We start from the raw sequence: 27,034 nt of genomic DNA, 5'->3' as shown, positions 1-27,034 counted from the left end.
GAATCCCTCAATACTGAAACTGTTCACAGTGAATTAATGCTAAACCATTGAATGAGGAGGAAACAATTTATGATACACTCTGATTAAAATAGAGACAAAGAAATTTGATGCCACAATTACTTATAAATCATCTGTATTTCTGACGGTTTCGAGAGGCTGCTTTGGTCAAACAATCTTGCAGTCGCAGGAAGAGAAAAAGTGAGAGCCCTTTGAACACTCTTCTAGTGTGCGTGTCCTATTTCCTTGTTGATGAGATGCCGACTACTAAAGGCAGTACTGCTGGTCTGGTTTCACTGGACTTGTTTCACTTTCAACATTGATAGGAGCATCTCTGAATAGGTTGTGTAGTCATTCTTTGTTTGGACAGTGCTACAATTCTCATGCAAGGCATATACACATATTAAATGTTAACCTTAACTTTCTATCCTTTCTTTCGCATAAATCTTCCAAACCTAAATATCAAATCTGCCTCCATGTTTTCCTGTTCTAAATCAAAAGATTTTATCTTTGGAGTAAAATTCTTCCCTGAACATTAAAAAAGCAAGAAATCAAACTGTATGACAAGTGTGAATGTATGCATAGTCTGTATTCAGAGCATTTATACTCCTGAGAACTAGGAAGGTATAGTAATATAACACATCTGTACAACGTATTGTCAATGATGACGTAACAGAACACTATCAAGAAACAGACAGATCATGCTTTACATTCTTGAAAGGAAACTGTTTGTTCCTGGACTATGTATAATACAGTAGTAGCCAGGAAGGAATTCTCATATATTTTTTTATTTTCTGCTGTAGCAGCATATTTCGTGCTGGATTAATCCCCCTTCCTTAAAACACACATGCAAAGGTATGCATACAAACATAAATTATAAAATGGGTTCAAGAATGTAGCCAATTGGAAGCGCTGAAATGAGTCACGTGTGCGTGCATTATTTTCTTCAGGTAAGCACTAAGAAGAGTCTCTCTTCCACCTCCCTGGCCTGACGTACGTCACAATGTTTTACACTAGCAGTGCGCACTCAATCAGTTGTTACAAGTGCGTCACGCGCTACTATACGCGCTGTCAATCCTGTAAACAACTTCTAGTTCGGGCCGCGGGCTGCCACAACAGCCGGCCGGCGGCCTTTCTTGTGCATAACAGTACGTGGCGTACGTATACTCTTATACGTACGTACAGTACAGTATACCTAGGTGAGTGTGCGGGATTTCCGAGTGCGACGTGCGTAAATGTTTGGGACGAACATCTTCGGACATCTTGACTTTTGAGCGAGTGCTACATGTAGCTGACTGCTATTGACCCACAAAGGTACGTGAATAATGCTGTTAGTTTTCGACCCATTTTATAAAACTAATGATGCACAGGATTATTTCGTGGCGTTAGTGAAGGTGCGGCTCACTCTCGAGTATTGACAACGGTTGCAAACATGCACTCGGCTGCGCCTCGTGCATGTCGCACCATTGTCAATACTCTCGAGCGCGCCGCACCTTCACTAACACACTCTATCCTGTGCATCATTAGTATACAAACACACAAAGGAAAACATATCCTTAGTTGCTCAGATCTGGGCCCTCTATCTTTTCTTGCTTTGCTGCAGAACTGTTGTTAGGAAGGCTACATCAAGAACAATTTTCCATGGAAACAGTTAACTGGCTGCCTCTTGACAGACAGATCAACATGGTAGGTGATCAGACTGAAGGCAATTATCAAATTCACGTGGCAGAATCTCACTGGTTAGTGGTACACAAGCTGGCATTCAGGTTAGGTTTTTTATCATAATTAGCACTTTGTGTAGCACCTTCACATCAGTTTATGATATGCAGTCATCAATTTTCCGACCCTGCGAGCCAATCTCTGTCAGAAAGAGATGACAATTATGCCTCAAACAGAACAGAGGGCTGTGCAGCTTTTGAGGAGGTTGGGAATAGTTGGCTTCACACTGACACAAATTAGGCGGATACAAATCTCAAGGTTTGCATCCCAATCAATATGAGTATTGTTAGGGCCTACAAAACAAAATCTTGCTAATTAGTGCAAATCAGCATTGTGATCCAAATCCCAAGAAATCTTCCGATTATTTCGGAATTCCATCACCATTTGAGAAATCGCGCAATAATTTGCACTGCAGTGAGGATGTAAATGCTGGAGCAATGATCTCAAGATTTGTCATCCAAATATTCGAAACACATCATATCAGTGCATGAGCAGAGGCAAGGGTCACCATTTTGGTATATTTTTCGGCATGCGCAGTTTGGTTGACAAATTATCGCGACCAGCAATGAGCAGGATATATCTGTCCATCTGAACAGGTACAAAAACAAATCTCAGTATCTGGATTGTAATGTAATCAACATCCTGCTATTTTGTCTGTGTGGATGACACTCGAAGAGCCCTTTCGAACAGTTCGAGAACTTGTTTGTAAATGTTCTATTTTACAAACATGCTCTACTCTAGTTGAGCTATTTTAAAAGCACACTAAAATTGAACTTCTGTATTAACTGACAGTCTTTAATAATTTTCTGATGTCTCAAACCATTATACTTCTCTAAATTATTGATTTGGTTCCACTGTTACCATTTAACATTTTTTTTCTATTTCCCCTGAGCCAAACTCATTCTTTAAAGTTCTACCAGTTGCAGCACCACAATAGTGGGCCTGCATTGTCCATATATTGTATTGTGACATGGATAGAAAGGTATTGTATGGACTGCACAGATCTACAGACACACACAAAAGGAAAGCTGCATCATATGATCACTGTATGAATAGAAAGTATACATACTTTTCGCCTGGCCTCGGGGTTGGAGGCTTGAACAATGCACAGATGAGATCGTTTAGCATGTACACATCTTTATCGCATGGATCCTTGTGGCATAGTGAAACTCACAAACACTAACTGGAAAATAAAACTGTATTTTATACATGTATCTAAGATTCCAGTATCTTTCATGTATTTATGTTTTTGTGTGTGTGTTTTTTTTTTTAGTTTCTGCATAATATAGAGGATCTGTACAGAATACAATCAACTTGGGCATTTGCCCTAGTGTAGAAAAACTATTGACGTAAGAGGCCCTTGTTTTACACGAACCAGCTCATTATAAGCAATTCTTAGCAAATTTAAGCCACCTTTAGTGACAAATTGGGCAGAGTAGCATTGGGATTAGGAAACAATTGCCATGGCACTGTCCCTGACCAGCAGGCAACCACTTAAAAACATGTAATGGCATTGAACAATCTTCGCTCAACCTGAACATCAAGGGCGAAGCATAACAAAGGATGATTTGAAGATAAGTCAGAGAATAAAAACAGTATAAGCCCCTCCCCCCCCCCCCCCCCCTCCCCAAGGTAAGAAGAATTAATTGCATCGGAAAAATGGACTGGTGTGAATAGGGATTAAGGTGCATTCTATAGCACAGGCAAATCAGGTGTCGTTTGAGCACAGGTCCATGGTAAAGCGCCGTTGATTGATTGCTGGATGAATTATGCACTGGGCTCCCATCATCCAAACACAGAGACCAGCATGCTGTGATAGCTTCAGCCATCATCTCTGCACCCTTGTTGTCTCTATATCTCTCTTTCTCTATCTCTCCTGTCAAGGGTGGGCTGTACTCCAATGCCTGATACTGGCAAATTACATTTTGATGTAGCTAATGGGAGGCATCAATGGCAGCTACACTGCAGGCTTTCTGATTGCTACTGAACAGACACTATCACAGTGTTATCAGTGAGAGGAGGTACAAACCTCACTAGCAAATTATCACAGCAGTGCCCTGTTGCATAAAACCCTTACCGCTGGACTTACCGCTCCTTTCTAGCGGTAAGTCTTCAAATTAGCGGTAAATTTTATAATCCTTGATGCTGATTGGCTGTGACGCCTAATTTTGACGGAAGTTACCATTGAAATTCAACGGTAAGTTTTATGCAACGGGCCCCACGTCTTATAGTGAAATACAGTATTAGTATATTCACTGTAGGTTTACACTGGAGTGCAGATGAAACATCACGTTCTGGTACACGTACTGTACACAGAGTACCTAAGTGATGATGTCACAGTCCTTTGCATAATATTCAGGCCAGATGAGGTTGATTAGAACCAGTAGCCATGGCGATGAATGGCCATGGCATCACAATTTGGTAGGAGCTGTAATGTTATGTAATAAGATGTAAGCCACACATTTCAGTATAATAGCAATATCTGGGCCCCGTTTTATCAAAAGATAATTGATTATAAACTTCCTTACCACACAGGATGCCACAGACTTACCCTAGAAATCAACTACAAGTGTATACATATGATCAATTATTACTCTTCATAAAACAGGGCCCTGCTTTTCCTTACTGGAATTTGACATGAAGTTTAATATGTTCATACTAATATCCCACATAATAATCCAATCTTCATACAAAACAAATAAAAGTCAGGAGGGGCTACATTAGGGTGCAAGGGAAATTCAAATCATCTGTCAGTGGCATATGTACTAAAAAACAAAACAAAACAAAACAAACAAACTTATTGATTTTAACCTCAGCCTTTCCACATCTTGAAATGTAAACATACCAACACCAATTGCAATTAAATCTAAATGTATGTAGCACTGTTCTGCAGCACAATGTATGGAACACCAATTCTTCTGCAAGGTCAGCTCATATCTCTTATTGCATGATCAATAATAGTCAAACATTGATTGCATCGTCCCCATGCAATCAATGCAATTCGGCTGACTGGAACTGCATACAAAAGGGATTGCGCTTTCATTTCATTTCAAAGATTTTCCTACAAATTATACTGATGGCAGGAGAGGAACTCAAAACCTATCAATCACCACTGTCAACTTAAACAAAAGAGAAAAATAGTGTGTAGGAGGCAAATATCTATGTAAAAGATATTATAATAGCAACAAGAATCACAACATTCTGATAATAGTTTATGGCCAAATTTGCCAAAGGATGTCTGACACATTTAAAAACAAAAGACCACACAACTGTTGTGACCAATTTGCAGTAATAACACCAACTCCAGAAAAGTCACAATGACTACCACATGACTTCCACTCCAACACTAGGCCAGTCACAAGCAAAATATTGTAATCTTCTAGATGAATGTTCATTTTATCACAATCAGTAGAAATCAGATGAATCTTTTCAGTGAATTGTAATCTTTTGATTGGTTCCAACAATTTCAATATGAAAGTATACAACTTATTGAAGAATAACTTTGCTATACGCCATGAACACAATCATACGTAAGGTTGGCATGTATAGGGCCTACTAGTTATCATCAAGCAATATTGCTTTACCTTCATGTGCACATTATGATTCCCATTTTGAACCTAGTCTCAAAAGGAAAGCAAACACCTTTGGTTTCTCCATATCTTATTTCCAAATATACTCTGGCTGAAAAAATATTTTCCCGTATGAGATTTCTAAATTTGAAACCACTCTTCCTTCTTCCAGTTTTTATAAAAGGATACATGCTCATGATCTACTCATGAAATGAAGCTTGATTATGTTGTGAAGAGTGAAATTGGCATCTCTCCATTTTCCTTTAAATGCATTCCTGACTTCATACACAGAAATACACAAAAGCATGTACACGTAACACATATGCTGCAGTCAAGTTATTAAGAAATCACACATGATCTGATTGTTTACTCACCCATTTTCGCCTATAGTAAAAGTTTGACTGGACAGGTCACTCTGCAGGGAAAGATAAAGAAATAAATACAAAGCATTATTATCCTCTCATATACCTATGCAAATCATTCCATAGAATCAGAGAGTGCAATCACTGTTTGCCATCTACATGAATCCATAGAGATAAGTCGTGAGCTAGCACTGTCACACACAGTTTGCATTTACTGTAAAAGTGGTTATTTTCACACGAGTTATCTTTCCCGCTAGGCTGAGTGAGATGAATTTTGTGTGTTTTTAATTCCGCGGAAGGAATCAAGACAGTTATTGGTGGAACATATCATGACATTGTATGCAAAAATATTGGTATGTTTTTATTTGCTGGCTAGTTTCTGGTTACACGAAATGCATGAAAATTTCCTCTTTTACTGTAACTCACAACCCTATAAAGTCATATACACCAAACTGTGGTAACAAAAAGATATGACACATGTATTACACATCAGGACTATGAAATTGTATGTATTCTGGGATGTGTCTTTGTTGTAATTGTTGTTGTTGTTTACTGCTGCACATAAACATGGCATATCAAGCACAAATAATACTTCGTTATACTATGGCTTTTTTTAATCATTGGGGCATTTTCCTTCAAGATCCTTTCAGTTATCATTTTCTAATGAATCACAGAACTGTCCAATCTGAAAACTACCACTGACATTAACAGACGTAGCCAGGACTACTGGACTGGACTTCTGGATTGGTCGGACCATTTTCAAATTTAGCCAGAGACTGGGTGCATCTTGTGCTCAACTTACGCATGACAGTTTTCAACTGCCAGGGACAGTAATCAAATTCTTAAATCTACAAAAATTCCTGAAAAAGAACTTATCCTATAAGGAGACTAAAAAAAGAAAAATTTCCCCAACTACCCCTGAGCTTCTTAAAGGACAAGTTCACCTTCATAAACATAATGATTGAGAAAATGCAACAATATTAGTAGAACACATCAGTGAAAGTTTGAGGAAAATTGGACAATCGATGCAAAAGTTATGAATTTTTTAAATTTTTGTGTTGGAACCGCTGGATGAGGAGACTACTACAGCTTGTGAGTCATATGCGTACAACAGTATAAAGAAAATATAAAAGAAATTTCAACATATTTTCACTTTTTTCGCATAATAAAAGAGCAATTGACTTGCCTCTTTCTAAAGGCAGGGGGAATAATATTACCCATAACATTTATCGGTAACGAGGTAGGGGAATGTGTACTTTTTTCAAAAGATGGAATTTTGTGAAATTCTCTTTATATTTTCCTTATATTGTTGTACGCATGTGACATCTAAGTTATTCATACACTGCAGTAGTCTTCTCATCCAGCGGGTACTGCAAAAAAACTTCAACAATTCATAACTTTTGAACGGATTGTCTGATTTTCCTCAAACTTTCAATGATGTGTTCTACTAATATTGCTACATTCTCTCAATCCTTATGTTTATGAAGGTGAACTTGTCCTTTAAAGGCATTATTTACCATTTGAAGATGAAACAAAAACCCAACTTTTCGTGCCTCAAAATAGTTCTAAAATGTGAGTCAGGGATGGCAACAACCAATGTAAAAATGTTAATCAGTGGAATCCATGTTAAGTAATATTAAATATACAAAATATGAACAATAAAACTTTATAATAAAATTGTTTATAGAATAAACCGTCTACAGTTATGGTTTATTGAGAAATATACTGATATCTCCTAATATTTTCGACTTTATCGCTAATTGTTTATATGGTGGGATGTTATGTGATACAACTGACCCACACATACATGTATATGCAACAAATGTGATAACTCTAACATTTTCTTTTTTTTAAATCACTGCCTTCAATGGTAAACAATACTTTGCATTAAGAATGAAAGGTTACCCTTGCAGTTGGGCACCAATCCCATGGAACTCATGGGGTTACCGTAACATCACCTGTGACAACTTTGTTCTTCATTTGCTAGTTATACACAAAACTTGGCCCAGGCTGTCAGTGGCAGTTCAATTACGTTACTACAATCCCCACTAATGGTAGCATGCTAATTAATGCATTCTAGTATAGGCCTATATATCAACAATACATTAACCAATACTGCTGCCCCAACACTGTATCACAGTTGACCTTTGCTAGCAATGGAGGGGAAACTGACTGCCTATTACTCCAGGTAATGACTGGAGTCCCTCAGCCATGTACGTACAAGTACAATGTGGTACACGTCCACGGGAAGAGTGGATTGCATGTGAGATAGCTACCAGTGTGACAGCAGCTTGCTTGGCTTGTCACAGACACTGGAGAGGAGCAGATGCCCTATTCACTATGGTAGGACATATAACCCAGCCTGGTAGAGAGATAGCCTGTTGATACACATACACTGGGAAAATATCACCACTGCAATTACACACCTCCCACTTGTAGACATTGAACTATGGCTGAGCAATCATACACAATGACAGCTTTTATCGTCAGAGCTCCGTATCTACCGATCATAAAATCATGAAGTACACCTTGCAGTCTTTTTATTTATGGCAACTTCACTTGTAAGTAAAAATAGGTTAATTGCCAGGACTTGGGGATAGCTTAAAAGTCAGCCATGGCAATGTAAGTAATGGTTTCAATGTTTATTCTGCATCCACAGACAAGACCTCATGCACAAGCAAGAGATTTGAATTGTAATTTTAATTTCTTTCATCTATTTTCTTCAAATGCTCAGGGCATAGTTAAGCATGTACAAGTATGCCAAATATCTAATTCACCAATGCAAACTTAAGTGTAATTTTTATCAAAAAACAAACAAACAAACAACACATATTGTAATATTTCCCCCATGATTTCTTATCTTTTTCCAGATAGTACTGCACTTATTTCTGTTCAGTAGCCCCAAACTTTATCGTATCTACTGTGTATTTCCTGCCTTCCACAGACTGCAGATGGCACTACAATGTAATGAAGAGCCTAATAGATGCTCCATTACAGCTTACAAGTAGGACACACTTCATGGCTGCTGACAACAGAGTAAGAAGTGCATTACTAGATAAAGTACATGCATCTTGTCTTCCTTATTGCAGTCAGATGAGAACCAAGAACCCCTCCTACACAGGTAAAGCTGTATCTGGGCCATCTGTGTACACAGTGACTTTGTACTTCATTTCAAGTCTTACCTTTGTACCATATCTATCCAAAGTATGATTTATTTTTCATGGTGTTGAAATCAAATATAATAAACATTAATAATGGTTATCATCCGGTATAAAGATACACATTGCACTTTATACTTTCAGTTTATAGGTCTACAGAGCTTTGCTTGAGCATGCAGCTATCATCATATACTACAAGATTAGCCTGTAGAACAGGTAATGTAAACATCACTGAAGATATGTCTCAAGTATATACTGCACATGTAAAGTATTGTCTCATAAGAAACGATGCATCTAAATGAAAAGGCATCTCAAGTGCCTAACTCTGTACAATGTGTGGGTACATTATGAGTGGCTGGTAAGTGCTATGGCACTGGGACTGCAGAACACCAATTGAACAAAATCAAACTACATGTAATTTTGCCTCGTTTAGGTGATTCAGGCTTTGTTTTGACATGTCACACTATCCACTCCAATTACAGAAAATTACAGTCAGACATTGCACATCATTTGGACGGCTAATTGCCATCTTTTGAATGAGTCTTGATTACCAGTATTCTGCAAATAGTAAAAAGCAAGTACATAGCCCTCTTTCATAAAAAGAAAAATAAACAAATTTCACAACAATTGCTGCATACAAGTACGAGAACTGCAATTACCATAGCAAAACGTAGGCAACAACTTACAAATGAAGCATTTCCATGTTTCAAATCTAAATGGTACATGTAACTACAATTATTGTGATTCATAATTGATGCCAAATATCAAGGTCTCATTATAACACTAACAGGGCTTAGGACTGGCATTACCACTGATGTAAATGACTCTATATGATTATGAATACATTTGGCATTGACTCTTGCTACACAAATCAGGCAGGGGATAGCAGACTTTCAGACAAAGCAGCTTTTCTAAAATTTAATCTTTTTCATTTAAAGGTTTCAGAAAATTACAGATCTCTGGACATTTCAGAGTACCAATAGGAATATCCTAGGAAATGATTTCAATTTCTATAATATTGTAAGTACATGCATAACACTATCCGACAAACTACTACAAGTGCACGCACACACTATACACAAAAACACAGATCTATCTATTGATTCTCCACTCCCTCTGCCGAAGTCTGGGTTTTGAGCATTGTTCATGCAACAATAGACCCTTGCCACGGTTGATGAGCTTTCTCAATGGCACTGAGAGGTGGATTGGGGGTGGGGAGTGGAAAATGGCCAATGGATATTTTACACACTGTCAAACCATTGGCTTGGGGATATCAACAGGCAGCCCTCCATCTCAACACTCACAATACCAGCACAGAGATATCTGTGGGTGTCTGCGTGAAACCCATCGCGGTTGGGGTTTTTCCCACCCCACAATTCCTCTTTCTCTTTTACCTGCCTGGTTTGAGGAATCAGATGACAATATTTCACACACATTCTTTCAAGAATGGTACTGTACAAAACTGCTGACTGTGACAACTTCCTAAAATTTTCTTAGGAGATTCGTAGTCTATACATTTTTTTTTTCTTTTTTGCCCCAAGAGCTTGATGAAGATTTATGAACATTTGCATTCACAATGAGAATGAATAGCAGGTAGCAATCATACAATGAAATTTATATACAAAACTAAATGCAACCACATGTAATTTCAGACTCTGATTTTTGTTTTTCCCATGTAAAAACTGATGTCATTAATTCCATGTATATTCCTGAAAGCAAATTCATTCAATATTTCCCTAAACATTTGGTATCATGAATATTGTGTTCTTTTACAATATTATGATCATCCAAAAAGATAATCTAGTATGATGAAATTCAGGTAGAGTATCAGCTATCATCATAGTTTGATCAGTCTGTCAGTGTACAAATCAAATAAGGATTACTACACGTGAAAAGAGGTGTCGAGGCACCAAAACAATGGCAGGTGTTCAGGCCATGTGCCGGGCACTGCCATGAAAGAGGATTCCTCAACATTCTACCATTAAAAATTCTCTTACTTAAAGAGTCAGCCTGCATTTGGCCTGAATTTTTTCTTTTGCCTTTTGAATTTGTATTCTTTAAGTGTCATTGCTCTGACTTTCAATTGTGCTTGTTATTGTTTTTTGACCAAATGAAGTACAAATGTACTGTAGGAAAGATATGTTCGCAGCATGAAATTTTTCAAAATTGGAGCCAACAACCTTTTTTACGACAGGAAATTTCCCTGAATTGTCTCTGGCATTTATGCATATAGTGTAGACAAGAACTTTCACATGCATTTTAATTCTGTGAATATTGGCCCTCACAAAATTCGCAAGATGAAAATGCGCGCGAACAGTCCTAATTTCACAGTACTAATTACATACCATGTATTCTGAAATACTCACTCCATAGTCATATCTCAGAATGATAGTTTATTATGTGCATTTTCATGAACCTTTTTTTTTTTATTGGAGAGGAAATTGGAAGACATCCAAATATTCACAGCCCCCAACCCCCCCCCCCCACAAAAAAAAAAAAAAATAGTGCTTTTAATTTTCCTGCTGAACCAGATGGTAGGAAGAGGTAACCCTTGACCTGCTTGACCCATGTTCTTCTGTAGCTACCAAATACAATCAGGAGATGGATTGTGGCATATTGTAGACAGCTACTGTACGACAGCTTGACAGTTTGTATTAAAATCAGGGGTGTATACTCCATTTTAGAAAACAATCACATCTTGATATACAGTACTATCAAACTTACAAACGCAAATCCCACTACAGAAGTTTTAGGCTAGTTTATTACTGAAGTATTTGCACAGACATTTAAAAAGATCAGCATATGAAAGATAATTTGGCCTTATAAACTGGCTGATAACAATTATGATGTGAACTAATTTGCTGCCAGTGTTTAGTAGCAAAAATCATAGCAATCAACAGAGCTCCATCCATAGAAGCTTGTGCACCGACAGCTGATGGGCATTTTAGTCATTCCAGTGGTCAAAGTGACTAATTATTCAGAAGAAGTGGTCATTGGTTAAGCTTTTTCTTGGCTCATGAATGATATACATGTAGTGTAAGCACTCTGGTCTACAAGATGTCAATAGACCCTCACAAATCAACAAGCTTGGGTTCAGGTCGTTCCAATGGAAAATCTTAGCACTAGCAACAGCATGAGGGCTTTTGAAAAAGGCTAGGGAAAAGGTGTTGCACTGCAGTTGCCAAATCATCAGCTAAAACTGATATCTGTGCTTTCTCTGAACAAACTGAGAGATGATGTGATGAAATGATATCGTGACCATATCTGATTAGCATTTGTGGCTGCCGTGAAAAATGATGTGATACTTTGTAAATTCTGAAGCTTCCTCATTCCATGTGAGATGATACTGAAACCGTCATCATGCTCTTTTGTCTCAATCTTACTGTGTACATGTATCACAGTTCATTATAGCTTGAACATGACCTGACACTGCACTGTAATGTACAGTAGCTCCATCCCATCTAACAATGACTTCATGAATAAAGGTACCATGTTGTGATGAGGCAGCCATAATGCAAGCTTCATGTACAATGAGAAAAATATCCCCAATCCCTCTTTACTTTCACCTCCGCTCTCCGTTGGCCCTAGCCGCATCCATTGATTGATACCGCGACTCACTAATGAGCCTCGGTCCATAGCATTCAAGTTTGCTTTTCACTGGTTCCAGACTTCTGCACCGCCTATTGATTTTCTTTCTTTCATTCATTTCAATGCCTGGTTCTTTTTTGTTCAGCAAGCAACAAACGCAATGTCAGAAATGAACTGCTTCAATAATGGTGCAGGTTATAGTACATCCCATATATTTTGTGACGGGAGAAAAATTTGAAGGTGGGATGTTAGGTTAGACACAGATGGTTTAAAACAAAGTTTAAAAAAAACTTTTTAAAAGTTTCTCAAAATAGGACAATCAAGAAAGGAATGGAATATCAGAATTCATGTTTTCCAATAACACTTAACTAATCACAATCACACAAGTTAATCTTTCTTTTATAGTGATGTCATCACTCCATATGTGACATAAGATGCAAATGTGATTGTAAACAACTTTACTGTTTCTTGAATGAGTGTGACATCTAAATATTCCATTATAACTTGTACAAAAAGGTCCACTAGGATAGATCTTTCACCAAACTATTTCATGTGATGCATGGTTCCTAGTCATTATGCAAAGTAACCGAGTTCAGAATGGAGGGAATGAAATATGTAAGTGAGGGTGCTGGTATTATCAGTGTAGGTTGCAATGACTTGTACAAGGGAAGTGGAGTCTAAAGACTCGCACAGAACAAACAAAAAGAGAGAAAATGAAAGGAGACAGAAATGCATGTACTGGGTACCCTCACTATCTATGCACTGCCTGTAATGTACATTGTAAGAGCCACGCTGGAAGTACCTTGATACCTTGTACAGTGTACCTGTTGACGCAGCCAGCACACATAGCTCTGTGCAACAGTGTGACATAAAAGATTAAACGAGACAAAAAGCTCCTACAAACCCTAGTACTATTTTTAGCCACAGTTCTGTAGCAATTTCATGCATCTTAAGATGTCTTGTTCTTCAGTTTCAAAGTGGCCCATCTCTTCAGATGAATACAAAACAGACACAAGGTAATACTGTAACACTATCACAAACACACTGTATAACAGGAAAATCAATAAGATTTTTACAATACTCATAACATACACAATAACCTAGGAAGGGAAAAAATGATGATGTACAACAAAAGCCAAAAAGTCAGTAAAGTATAGCCCATGTAAACACCAGGAATTCTTCAGGGTACTGGTAGCCATAACTTGAAAGATCCCTTTCTGTTCCCCAGAGGCACTTGGTCATCCCTTTATCCAATGTATAAACATGACTTTGTTCATTATCATGTCAGACCATACATTTCACTTCAAGTACAATCTATCTTTAGCCCAGAGATCTATGTTTATCTAGGCTGAGATGTTTTGCAATAATGAGGTTGTTGTTGTTGTTGTTGTTGTTGTTGTTGTTGTTGTTGTTGTTGTTGTTGTTGTTGTTGTTGTTGTTGTAGTTGTTGTTGTTGTTGTTGTAGTTGTTGTTGTTGTTTAAAATCTTTTTAAAAAAAGATTGAGCATTAGAAATGGAAAACTGGACCCTATACAGCATTTGCATTGGTCTCTTCTGGCTTGAACAAGGCAAATAACATAGTTTGAAAGTTTGTTGTTGTTTTTTCTGCACAACAATAAATGACAACATGGTCACATCAGGGTGTCAAAATTTACATACATCACACTTGGGTTCAAGGGACAATCAGGGAGGTCTATACCTTTGCAGTACATACATCTCAACAGTAAAACACATATTCTCCAAATCAGGGGAATGTTTTTGGGCAAGTCCAAGATAAGGTCCCCTCAGAAGGCAAAATTTCATCTTTGCTCAATATTGACATGTTTGGTATCATTTTGAAGCTTATGAGTTGAAGTTTTGATTTCCGTGAAGGAAATAATGATATTATGTAAATTTATGCAAATTTCAAGGGCTTCATTTGCATAAATGTGAAACACAGCGTTACGTATGGGACATTTATAAAAATTCATATTAATTCAAAGGAAAGCAAATAATATTTGATTAATATGTGGACATAAGAAGTTCATCACATAGTTAAACTTGGTATGAAAATTTAGGGATTATGCAAGTGATTATGCAAATTAGCTCGTATCCTATCATGGGATGTCCCATACGTAACAAAATGAGGTCATTTTTTTAGGTTTGTTCTGAAATTGCTGAGGTTATTTTAATGCCCTTTTGGAAAGTTCTAATTTATTGTTTAAAGAAATTAAATACCAGAGAAAAAAGAAAAAAAAAGTAAAAGAAATATTTTTTATTAGGCATTGAAATAATGTTACGTATGGGATAAATGCGTTACGTATGGGACATCCTCATACATATTGCATGTGAATGCATGTAGCTAGCTGGGAAGGTCTCTCAGTACACAAATGGTCAATCATCCTGAAGAAAGCATCCCAACATTGTAGCTACTTTTTGAGTTATAGACACTTGAAACAATACATGAACTTGACTGAACAATTTTCAGAAAGGGGGAGGGGAAAATGGCAAAATACACAATGAAAAATCAACATTAAAGGGATGGTATCGTTTTTTGTAGAAATGGGGATTCAATTTTCAACATTTAAAGAGATGATTGGAAACCAATTATATGAATTACAGTACTTAAGAGCATAAAATCCTAAGACTAGAGGAATTCAAAGTTTATGTGATGGAGATCCAATTTGAAATGGTTGTGATATATATATAGAAGAAAAATAAAGTAAATTTTTTTTTTTTTATTGCAAGTGATACACAAATTGTCCTTATTCAGTTTTCAGTAGTAGCCACAACAAAATTCATGGGTATACATACTGAGGTGTGACTCGAATCAATGACCTGACTGCTAGGCAGACATCATATATCTACTCGATCACAGGGGTTCCACGCAGCAGGTATTGCTTATTTATTAAACTTAATATTTCTTGTGTCAAGTTGTTTTTTATTGAAACTAAATGGCAAACTGCCCTTCATCAGTGCAAGTAAACACTTTAAACTATTCAATTTTTCAGTAGTAACTATCTTGATAAAAATAGGGTATACATACTCAGGTTGGTCATAAAAAATATATGATTGAATGTGATTATGATGGTAAATATCTGAGGAATATTGTTCCCTTGTCAATCTGGATCAGTATTTGAGTAATTTCAACTGATTCCACCTCAATAATTATGCAAAAATTTGTTTAAATGGGTATTTTGCAAAATTATTTTGCAAAATACCCATAAACATGGTTCTCCACACACTAAACGAATGGGGGACAAAGGGCATGCATACCCAGGTTGGTCATAAAAATATAAAAATATGATTATGATAGTGAATATTTGGGGAATATTGTTTCCTTGACAATCTGGATCAGTATTTGAATAGTTTCAACTGATTTTACTTCAATAATTATGCAAAATACCCATAAACATGGTTCTTCACACACTAAATGAATGGGGGACAAACTGTCCCATACGTAACTGTCCCATACGTAACACGTCATGTCTGTCTTTAATTAGAACCTGTAATTAGAGCTTTTTGCCTAATGACATGAAACTTACCTGTGATAATCTTGAGTGTTGTGACTTTCATCACAGTGAGTTACAAGTTGTAGAATGATATACTTTCAGAGAGTTTTGAGGTTGAAAAAAATGTTCCAAAAAACAAAATTTTTCTGGTCCCATACGTAACGGCACATATTTTCTCTTCTAGAATATAATTGTCAAGGTCATTTTTCTCAATTTTTTACATGATTATACTTCTTCTAGATATCAATCACCATGATGAAGTTCAATATGATCAAAGGCCATTAACACTATTTTTCAGGTCATAAAAGTCTCTGAATGTCCCATACGTAACGTGCGCGTTATCTTGGACTTGCCCTTTTATATTCTCTACGGCGATGACATGAATAGACATTAAAGTTTCAAGGAGCATCATACTATTAATTCATGGAGACTAGACAGCTCTCGGGTATAACGAGTGTACAACTTACCACATGCTAAAAGCTGACTGTCTATCAACATAAGGTTTCAATGCTATGAAACCTAAACAACTACATCATGAATGACCCCTTTGTTAGCTCTCCTCACTGTGGGAGAATTTCCTAATGACCATGCAATACCAATACCCCTTCTACAATAGACTAAGGGCCCCAGTTATATGCAAATTAGGCAAACAGATTACCATGCTCTTCAAACACAAGGTATGTAGTAAAGTGCATGTACCACCACACAGCAATGGGGGAAATGATTGTGTGTGTTTGTGTGCGTGTGTGTTGTGGTAGGGGAGGAGTGGAGGCAAGAGAGGGGAGTGAACAGTCGCCAAATTGGAAATCTGAGATTTCATTTCAGATGGATTTACCAGCACTGCATGCTATATTAGCATCCATCCTGGGGGATTTTTCGGTCAGTAATCGTGCTGCTTTTGCAAGCTTTCAGAAATGTTCATTTTGGCAACTGTTCTTTGGCATTCCCTAAATAACGTAACCGTTTGCATCGCTATTTGCTCAAACATCATTACCAGAATGAACAAAGTAACCATTCACTCAGTGACACAAAATAAGGGTACACTTAAACAGTACAGAAATTGAACACAATGCACTTGTTTCGAGTCAGAAATATCAATCAAAATACAGGCAAATCTAACTCTAATGATAGGTCTTGATTGGCATTGTCTCAAAGCAACAAATCAGGGAAATATCAAACAATATGTGACCAATTTATTTATGTATCAAAATACATTTGAACTAAACTGAATATAAGTATGAAATTCAGATTATCAAATGTTGCATTGAGCACAGCTTCTCTTAGCGATACTGAATATCTTGGAATGACTGTCAAAAAATTTGGTACAGCATGACACTCTATAATAGAATATGTGCAAAACGTTCTCCATCCTCTAGTCTGATCCCATGTTACTTACAGTTTTGACTTTAACCTTTTTGTCTATTGAACAGTTATCTTATTATGAAAAAGGAAAAATTTCAGGAATTACAATGTTTCTTTCAACTCATCAGAACAAAATCATCACAGGTGTATTTACATTTTTTCAAACAAAAAAATGCATGTACAGGGACACCAAAGACACAGAATACATTACGGCCAAAGACATATTAAACCAGTTTTGTGGCAAATATAACCTGTCCTTGCTTGTCCTGTAAATGATCACTTTTTACCTTCAATGCCACTTCTTCTACAAGTTGACGGAGGTCGTTGATGTCCGACTGAACGAATGCTGTTAAATAGAAAAAGAGAGAGGGAGAGAGATGGTGAAATACATTGCTCTGGCAGAAGTCCTTTTTGTTTTTCATCTGTGTTTGTGCTTACTTCCTCCCTCAATATGTTTCATGGTGATTCAGACTTACTTGGTAGAATCACTTAGAACTATTGGAAGGAATGCTTACAACGTACCAGTCTGTTTAAATGTGTGGGACACTAGCTAAATGCTTCAAAACACGTTCACGGCACTGCAGCTAGCGCAGCGATTGATCTGAATGTAGCGATCTCATAGCAGTCAGAGCAAGTTCTCCTATGGTATCTTTAAAAATCCCTGTTTTCTGCCTTTCCCTCAGCTTGTACCGAGTCTTGCGGAAGCAGTTGATTGAAGTTTGGGGTTGTTCGAGTTGTGTGTGTGTGTGTATGTGTGCTGTATACAAGTATGTGTGCGTGTCTGTGAGGGTGTGTATGTGAATGAAAGATTGTGAAAAATGTGGTACTAAGACAAGATTAAAATATAACGAGAAAGGATAGGAAAGGGGGAAAGGAAATGAATGAAAAGCTACTAAAAAGATGCCTGGAAAAAATGTAGCAAAAGGTTTATAAAATAGAAGTACACACTTAAAATAAAAAGAAAATTATGGAAGGAAAGAAAGAAGAGAAACTTGCATTATAAAGAAAAGCAAGGGAGAGATGGCTATGTTTAAAAAAATGGAAAGCAAAGAAGAATCAAAGATTGAAAACAAACATAAACACCAAGTAGAATAATAGAATAAGAGATTTCAAAACTGGATGAAAGTAAAGATGAATAGGAAGAAAAGAAAAAGTTCCTAGTGCTTGAAAAGGAAATACATTGCAGGGTGCTACATAACTTTATTTCATCACTTGCCCGGTTGTGCCAGTAGCATTTTCAAATTTGCTACGAAACATTTGCCCAAAGATTAATTTTACTTAATACCTGAAAATCAAGTCCAAAATATAAGGAAATAGAATAAGAATCATGGGCAGTTCAAGGGCTTAATCAAACACAATCATTTGAATAAACAGCACACATTGGTTTGCACACTGAAACACAATAGATTAACCAACTTGGTCTGATCAAGTGTTGCCGTTGCATTGCACTGGGCCTTTTGCACGTAAGTGTTGGAAAGTTGCTGAAATGAGGTATTTAGTATGTTGCATCACTAAACAGCCATTATCTTTGGGCTTCTGTATGGTTGATTTTGTGGATTTGTTGGGGGAATAAGTAAAAAAAAAGGTGGCTTCAAAACTTTTTGCTTGCCCAATTTGGGCAAGCATTTGTTCTCACTGTGCACAAAATTTGCCCAAATTTGATTTTCACTTGCCCCAGGTAAACGGACAAGTGCTTAGATAGCACCATGACATTAGGAAGAAAAGGATACATCAGAACGAAACATAAGAAATGATTAGTTTAGGCAGAAAGTAAGATCGAGTAGGAAAGAAAGGAAGTTAGATAAGAGGTAACCCACAAAGAAATGATAAATAGGAAGGAAGAAATACCTCAAAATGAAGAGGGAAAAAATGAAAAAAAAAAGAGAGAAAGATATAAGGGGCTGCACACACATGCGCTCAACCACTTTGTATAGAAGCTACATACAAGTAGTACAACCGCTACCACAAGACTTCGCTGAGGAAAAGAAAAAAAACAAAAATTAGCTTTTCAAAAAAAAATAAAAAATAAAAAATTGAATGCTTAGATCTTGTCTATCATGCAATAGTCAGATGCCACTACCAAGTAGAGTCTAGTCCTGGCTCCTTGTGTCCTACAATGTAAACTATCCTACTGACTGCATTATCCAACTAGGTGCCCATCACTATGTTACGGTGCACATTTAATATTGAGACAGTGCAGTGGTAGGGGTACAGTCACAGAGTCTAGAGGCTAGTGTTAGATCAGTCGCTTCAGTCTACATCTGCATACAGTAGCCATAAGGGCATAGATGTCTACTGAAAAAAAAAAGACGTGTGCCACCTTCCTGTCAACAGTAACAGAGAAGCAACACTCGTTCGTATACAAAGGTAACAAAGAACCCTTCAACATCACACCACTCAACACGACCCTATTCCACACTCTGCAGTACTACCCGCGATATATGCAAATCGCTTCACTACAGTGGGGATTCAACCATATCCGCAATAACAAAACATCTGTATAGTAATGCTATTCGTAGTTTCTCTGGCTACGTATCACACACAACTTCCTGATGCCGTAGCAAAAATGTACTCAACTTGTTATGCTATGACATTGTTGATCAACAAAGGATCAGTAAGCGTAAATATGTCCCAATGTAATATAAAACTTCTGTTAATATTTTGTTAATGTTCGTAAAGAAGATCGTGAAATATAACAAATCTTGTAAATCGGAAACTGTATGACAGATCGAGAGAAGACCTCTCGAGTACTCAACAGGCATGGCATGCCAGCAAATGCGTGTTGTTGCCCGATCGCTGTGCCCGTCGAGAGCCATTTGCAAGATACGACTTCAACGTGAAAAAGAAGATATGATACAGTAGTGATCGGGCAAAACTTACACAAATACATGATCTTACCTTCCGTTTGTGCTTTGGCGGTATCTATGTATGACGGGATGACTTGTAAAATCCCTAGTATCACGGTAACCCATACTTGTATGAAACCAGTGTTCGACTCCGTTCTGTACAAACCCGCCATGTTTTCTTCTGTTAGCGCTCCACGCGCGATTGTTGAATGACTGGGATACTCTCGAGCTGATACAAAAGAGAGCATCGCATGCAGAAACTGGCGAGCGCGCGGTTGGGGGGAAAAAAATAACTACGGTACCTTTTATATACACACAACGAAAATACACATCGCATTTGCCATCGAGTCCTCAAACCGTGTTATGATGCATGATCGATAACGCATGACATAGCTCAGTACATAAGAATATTGTTTTTGTCCATAATACCAGTACCCCAATCGTATACTAGTAGTCTCTTTTGCATTGCCTCTAATTATTGCACATGATCACTTATAAAAAAGATCTCTTTGATGTTCGATGCAACATGTAGAGCCGAAATCGATGACAAAGAGATTACCTGGATCCAGTGTGTGAAAGAGATAATCTTTACCATAGTTGTGATGACTTTTATCATTCTCTCCTCTTGCCTCCTGTCGCATATCTTATGCAGCGTGTGTTTTTAATTTGTTAAAAATATGTATTTGTTTCCACCGATGATTATTGACAATCATATCAATGAGCCCTGTAGGTCGATTTGTTTCTTCAGTATCATTCACTACTAGCCGAGATAAGATGTGAGGGTATAGCGTACTTTTGTGAAGTGTTAGGTCTACACGGCGCCAAGTTGATTGTTTCTGATTGCTTTGCGTAGGCCTTATATACATTTTGTGGACAGACTCTAAGTTTATAGATACACAGAGCATAGGCCTAGGTCTATTCATACAAACTAAATGATAAATGTTTTACCCTGATCATTATTAAAATACCACACCTATATTTGAGTCAAAACAGTGCTGCTATCAAGTTTTTAATTGGCTCCCACAATAAACGTTTTCAGTGAATGTTGTTTAACGGTTAATCCTAAAGTCGCAGTAAGCAATATGAAATAAAACCTATGAAAGGCAGTAAGAAAAAACAAAGGGTTAGAGAGGAGACTAAGAAAGTAGTCAGGGGACAGGTTATATACCGCTGTATACTGGTAGCAGAATTTCTTTTTCTTTCCTTAGCAACACATGAAATCTAAATCAGAGAACCTCGATCTCTCTTTAGAGATACATAAATAAAGAGATGAAGGTATATAATCATATATAGTATGTATATATATATATATATATATATATATATCATATGATATAATATTATATATGTTTATTCTATATTATAATTATATATATATATATATATATATATATATATATATAAATATATATTTATATATATTGCAGAGAGAGAGGAAGAAGAAAAATTAGAACACCAGAGTTGATATATGGTATACACAATAAACACTGTGATAAAAACGCTTCATTGTGGCGGGGAACTGCGAATGTTTCAGAAGCAAAGCACCAAACAGGTGTATATAGGTATATATATAAACATATTATATATAACATATATATATATATATATATGTGTGTGTGTGTGTGTGTGTGTGTGTGTGTGTGTGTGTGTGTGTTACTGCAGTTTAGAGTGTCATTACTCTGACACTTCCTGACATTTGAACATCATATTAGCTTTCGATGAACGGTATCATTCGTAATAGTAATTTTCTATATTTTTTCCGCCTTTCGTCATACTGTGTATAGGATTGACTTTTATCAATTTGTGTAATGTCACGGACCCAGCAATAAATTATGTTATCGCTTGTCAGTCCTCTGGACAACGACAATGTTTGCTTGCCCATTACTATTAGTTATATACTCCTCATGAAGGGACTGCATTTCAAGCTTTGGAAAAGTTCCCTCCATTTCCGACAACTTCTCTTTCATTATACTTGTAATTCAGTTACAGTTTGCCTATCATGATTGCATTCTTTATTACATTAAAAAAAGAATGAGCTGCATTAATTTCCTGTGTATGTGCAAATGATATATTGTACTTTTTTTATACTTTTGTTGGAAATGAAATGAACTGAAATAGGGTTCTGTGTTTGACTGGAGAGCAGTTATAATGCTTAATTTTGTATATTACATGTTAGGTATAGGCCCTATATTGATGATTCGAGAGAGACTTACACAAATACGCGACATTGTAAATTAAACAAAATCGAATCAATTGATGATGTATTACATGATAACAACGCAATCGCAACAAGTATCGATATGTCTCATACCTACTCGAGCACTGAACTGACACGTCAGACTTAGCACTCACGGAAAATCAGTATAGAATTCCGTACCGCAACCGCTCGAGCGAATCATAACTTCGAGAAAAACGACGACATGCAGTGCCATATATATGAAGCATAGTGCGCCCTCATGTGTCCAATTCATTTTATTGGTTCCCGAACAACACGACGTACATGAAGCATGTATACTCTCCTTTGTTGCAATAATTCTGGAGAATTAGATAGGATCTTACTCAAGTGCAATACAGATAATACTCTGTGTATGACGGAAACCACAGTTTGACAAGGGTGTTTCACGTTTTCATATTTAATCTAAAGAGTGAAAAGGAACAAACGCTTCTAGCAATATTGTCAACACTGAAAAAAAGTTTGATTACAATTCTCGTAATGGAAATAAAAATTTTCAAAAGATCAGTTTGTTGGCAAATGCTCGCTCATTGATAAGTCAACTTTCTTGGTCAAGTGTCATGATACCAGTCCACTCGATCATCACATCATTGTGGTCACACTTTTTAATGGAAAATGATATATGGGACTGACCGTTTGGACTTAAAAATGAATCATGATAAATACATGTATAGGCCCTACTATAGATTGAAGTAGTTTGAGGTTAAACGGAACTTCTGTGGGCAGTCAAAGATAAAAGATGGGCTTTCTCTTTTTATGGGGGGGAGATAAAACAACATTACATGAATGTTTAAGATTACTTTTGATACGCAGATTGATATGGGATCTAAACAGACTATGAATCGGAGTCTTCAATAATTTTCATCCATTCAAACATAAACCATATACACCACACTAAGCATGCACGCCAATCGTCACAAACAATTCATTTCATAACATACCCTTATTCAACCTGAGTACGAGATATTCAAGAAATGCATGAAGTATGACAAATTTACAACATCATAGCGATATATGAGGCTATTGATATTACATTGCGTTTCGCTACTGCAAAGTGTCGTGTTTATATACGAGTGTATAAATAGAGCAAATAGGAAAAATTATCTCGATAGTGTTATGCGATAAAAAAATTAAGGAGTATATTATGAGTAATAAGTACATGTATAAAAGAAAATGATAAACCCTCAAACGCACTGTCATGAGCGCGCGCACATACATTGTTTGACTGTGTGTGAGTGTGTGTGTGGGGGGGATAATGTTCGTTTCTGTATGTTTATTCAGGTCAAAAGTGAATTGACGAGTTGCATTCCTTCATGACGTAATATTATGAATATTATCTAATACAGTGTGCAATATATTCATTTATGTACTTATATGGTTGACGATAAGTGCTCTTCAATGTCTTCAAGTCAGCTTCCTTTATGATTCCTATTATGATACTCACCCCCCCCATACACACACACACACACACACACACTTCCCATTCTTCTCTCACTATATCCGTCTCCTTCACTCTAAAAAAATCCGGGTCAGAACTGACCCGAAACTGGGTCCGTTGGGGTCACACACGGTTCCGGGTCAAAATAATGACTTGGAATTTGGTCATGAAGACCCGGAATGGGGTCAGCCTGACCCAATTCATGACTCTGGATGGGGTCATATCTGACCCCATTCCTTGTCATTTCTGACCCGGAACGGTGTGTGACCCCAACAGACCCAGTTCCGGGTCGCGTGTTTTTTTTAGACGGCGCAGATTGGGGAAACTAAAAATCTATCGCGGACCCTATCCCTAAACCTAACCCTAATCCTAATCCTAACCCTAACCATCAAACCCTAACCCTAACCCTAACCCCAACCCTAACCATAACTATAACCATAACCAAAAACCCTAACCAAACGTTTTCCCATAGGTTTAACACGCGCCATGCCCCAATCTGTGCCGTCTTAAAAAAAAAAAAAAAAAACGCTTCCGGGTCAGTTCTGACCCGGATTTTTTTAGAGTGTTCACTCCCCCACCCCCTTCTGCATTTCCCCGGCACCTATAGTCCCTTCTCACCCCTCGCACTCTCTCACGCTACTATTGTACCTGTGATGTGCAGAATGATAGAATAACGACGATGGAGTACTATGAAGCAACTGATATCGTAGATCGTCTCATTGAAATCTTGTGAATTGTATATGCCTCATAAATCAAGATACAACCTGATTGTTGCCCTGTCGTCATTCACGATTCTAATTATAATCATCCACGCACAAATCTGCCTTTCACACTTTGGACTGCTTGCGATCGTTGTTAATTGCAGCAGCGTAATGACAAGCTCCTGTGCCATGCGCCAGTGCGGACACAACACTTGGTGTCGTTACGATTTCATTTATTTATTCATAGTTACTTATTTTTACAGAAAAAGAACAATTTTCCTAGCAATGATTATGATATATCTCCGTAAAACATAAACCCACAGATACACAACAGAATCTTATTTTTACATTCCCAACTCCTAAAATAAACATTTTAATTCATCACATGGCGCAACCAAAGATATCAGAAAGACACAATTCACAAAATTAATCTGCGGCAAATATGATAGCTTTCAATGAAAATTAACTTAATTAAAAGAGAATTTGAGACAAAAATATGAACCAACAAACTCACCACCTATCTAACAGAAAAATAAAATGACAAGAATGAAACCTATAGCACACATTAATACATTTCGCAAAATCTGTCCCAAAACAACGGACCGGAAGACACGACTTAACAATAAAAGATAAATTGCATTCTTTTTAAAATCAAGGTTATAGATAGTGCTGGGTTTGCAGGAACGCATGGAATTACAAGGAGCTGATTTTAGCTTAATATGACTGCTTAGTGTGCTACATTTACACCTTTACTTTCACGACGGCCACGGCAGCCCTGTTTGCCCGAAACGTAGTGCGCCGTGCTATCCGCGCGGTCACACTATTAAAAGATCGCGAAGTTTTGCCGGTGTGGTTCCCCCCACCCCCCCTCCCCCCAAAGCCATATTCCAGTTCTCGGTCAAGTGAACCTTTAGTTTCAGCTATCAGACCCCGTTCTCACGGCGTCTGGTAAGGCTAGACTGCACATTATTATTCCTCGTCGCGTCCCACTGGATATTAATGTACGGAATGCCTCCCGTTTTCTTACGGCGTATTACGAGCTATCGCGCTATTATGTTCGCCTCGTTTTACGGTCTACGATGTTTCTCATCAGAACCGTGACTGACGAGGATTTTTTTTGAAAGTTTAAAACTCTGACACGGCGTTCACGGCAGTCACGGCCTGTCACGTTTGCTCATCACGTCTCCCGCGTTGTCCCACGTCCATCCCGTTTTGTTCACGATTAGGATAGAGCCTAAAACCGGACTGCCGTGGCCGCCGGGAACATGGTGTAAACGCAGCATGACGGTAAGTACTAAATAATCCCTAAAATCACTTCTGGTTCACGATTGATGCAAAGTGTACATAGCGTGAGAATGACAACGCTTATGCAACCGGATGATGCCACTACACTCAAAATGCAACAATAAACAAAAAGTTATAAATGATACGAGTACTCCGACAAATATTACTGTTATCTCTTTTCTCTACGGGCAAATGCTGGGAATAGTTCATCTTTGCGACCCGAGAGCATGGTGGATGATCTCTCTGTCTCTCTCTAGGATTCTAGGTTGGTAAAAGTTCTGTGCTGTTGTGGTTTTAATCCTCCTCTAAAGTGCGTCTTCAGTTATGTTTTGTTACGTCAGACATCGTATAAATCTGTGGGGAAAATCAGAAAACAAATATGTTGTATTAGTAATTGGTATAGATGCTCGAAACAGTATATCAAGAAGGAATTATTCATATCCACAAGACAATCAATCTGAATAAAAACTATAATAATATATGAACTAAAATATCAGATGTGGAAAAATTCTAGAAATATTGGCATATTCATTGCAGTGGTATCACATGGTGACAGTACAACAAATGATTGAATGATTTGATTTACACAACTTACTTGATTTGTTTATTGTATACAAAACAAACAACTTACTGCTTCTTGAAGTTTTATTTGCAGTGTTTTCCCAAGTACAGTAATAGACATAATTTATCTTGCTGTAACTTTGCTGCTCTATGTTATGATATAGATAAAGATAGTGTCTTTTTCGCGATAACTACCTTGTTGTCTAAATCTTTGTTGTTTTTATAGGTATTTCTTTTCTTTTTTTCTGGTCAAGCGAAAAGTGCACGTTTTTAACAGTCAAAGACATTAAAAGACTGGATTATTCCACCCCATAACGTGTTGTTTAAACACAGCCATAAATGAATTGTAAATTCCCCGTTAAGGGTGTAAAAGTCAATGAATGCAACTGTAATAAGGGACAGATTGGCTGTCAGGTTAGTTTGACACTCCATCTGAGCATTACATTGCTCTTGCATCTACTCTTTGAATCTCGTGACATTGAAGGGGTGGTATAGTTTTGGTTGATACCTGACTCCATCAGGTTTCTAACATTTTTATTTATTTTTTAGTGAGATGATGAGAACCCTCTTATGAAATGTAAAAGAGCATGTTATTCCAAGAGGAATTTAATGTTTATTTGATGAAAATTGGTTTTGAAATGGCTGAGATATCTAAATCAAAGCAACCCCAATAAGGGGTGGGACCCAACTTTTCTTGGGATTGCTTTGTTTAACTTTGTTTTTAG

At 37.3% G+C, this 27,034-nt stretch overlaps 1 long non-coding RNA gene across 1 annotated transcript; it reads right to left on the bottom strand.

The window, feature by feature from the left end:
- Positions 1-5,180: 5,180 nt before the first annotated feature.
- LOC139737502 (uncharacterized) lies at positions 5,181-20,283 on the bottom strand. The gene is made up of 3 exons (XR_011711380.1): positions 20,145-20,283; positions 17,534-17,592; positions 5,181-5,700 (listed from the first exon to the last, which is right to left on the bottom strand). It is a non-coding gene; the product is annotated as an uncharacterized lncRNA (long non-coding RNA).
- Positions 20,284-27,034: the final 6,751 nt, after the last annotated feature.

This window comes from Diadema antillarum, unplaced genomic scaffold (genome assembly GCF_040938485.1).
Source record: "Diadema antillarum isolate AM-2024a unplaced genomic scaffold, OU_Dant_1.0 seq00000693_RagTag, whole genome shotgun sequence".
Classification (NCBI taxonomy): domain Eukaryota; kingdom Metazoa; phylum Echinodermata; class Echinoidea; order Diadematoida; family Diadematidae; genus Diadema; species Diadema antillarum.
The sequence above is the reverse complement of the archived record's forward strand: the minus strand, read 5'-3'. Positions and strand labels throughout refer to the sequence as shown.